Consider the following 1284-nt stretch of genomic DNA (forward strand, 5'->3'; position numbering starts at 1 on the left):
TTCTATTTACACCCATTAACCCCGTCATGTCCGTCCTCTTCCTCCATAGTCACTGTGACGTCTTTTATCTCCAGCAGATATATAGTGTGGAAACCTAGAATAACCCCTTCAGGGTCAGAACATTTCCCCACTTACGTGGCCGGAAAACACTCTCTATTTTGAAGATGTGTCACCTTTCCCACCAATCACCTTCTCACCTCCTCAGTCTATATCAGGGGTCTCCAAACTTTATAAACAAAGGGCTAGTTTAGACTTTAGAGGGGCCAGTGGGAGTAGAAAATGTCCAGTGGGGGGCGCATGCGCGGCGTGATGAGGGACGGACGGACGTTGCTGAGCAGAGCTCAGTCTGACTAGGCAGGATTCCCGGGGCTAATCCACCACCAAAACCTCCAACAACACCCCACCACCCCCGAGGAACAACCCGGCGTATGCCATCCAGCAAAAAAGGGTGAAATCACCGCTCCCAGCTCACGCTGACAAACTTTCTCCTCACCGCCGAGAAGATGTCCCAAAATGGTGCCGGCCACCATGCGGCCTCCAGCAGCTTCATTCAAACTCCAGCTCGTCCTCCTACAAACAGTGAGTACTCACAGCCTCTCTCTAAGGCTGATCTGGACGCAAGTTTGACTGCCATATATGAAAACTAGTAGATAAGCTTGAGCAGGAGCTTTACAAATCTACTAATGCTTTCTCTCAAGAGATTGCTAGCATTCTCGGCCTTTTGGCTAAGATCAAGTGTAGTATCTGTTCTTATCAGTCATCAGAGGAGCGCTGAAGCACCTCCATTGGGAGGGTGGATGCAATCCAATGACGTCATTGCACCTGGAAGGGTGGTTTCAGCAGGGGCTATGCCGTGCTGCCCGATAGATGCTGGGGGCCGGCCCATGGTTGAGTTTGAGCCATCTGGAAGGGTGCTCCTGGTGAGGATGGGTACAGCGCTTGGTCTTTTTGCCGAGTTCTAGTCTGGCCTTCTGGCTGGCTGGTGTAAGTGCTATCTCTGTCAGCGATCCGGTTAGAGGAGCTGGTAATGCCCTGGGATGAGACGGGGGAGGACCATGCAAATCCGCTGGGTTGACGGGGGTCTGGAAAGGCTAGTATTGGTAGAGGCTGCTAACTGGAGCGGCAGTTCTCCCCAAATAACCTTGAAGGGCTCTCTAGCTGGCAGGGGTGGAGGGCTGCACTGGCTGGTCGGGGGGGTTAGATTTGGAACGAAAAGCCTATGGTGCATGTGCCCCTGGAGTTGCAGTCCAGGGGTGTCTGAGAATCACTGTGAGTGAGGGTCAC

At 52.8% G+C, this 1284-nt stretch overlaps 1 pseudogene; it reads left to right on the top strand.

The window, feature by feature from the left end:
* The first annotated feature begins 704 nt into the window (after positions 1–704).
* On the top strand, positions 705–809 carry LOC120938681 (annotated as a pseudogene).
* Positions 810–1284: the final 475 nt, after the last annotated feature.

Source organism: Rana temporaria, chromosome 4, assembly GCF_905171775.1.
Source record: "Rana temporaria chromosome 4, aRanTem1.1, whole genome shotgun sequence".
Lineage (NCBI taxonomy): Eukaryota > Metazoa > Chordata > Amphibia > Anura > Ranidae > Rana > Rana temporaria.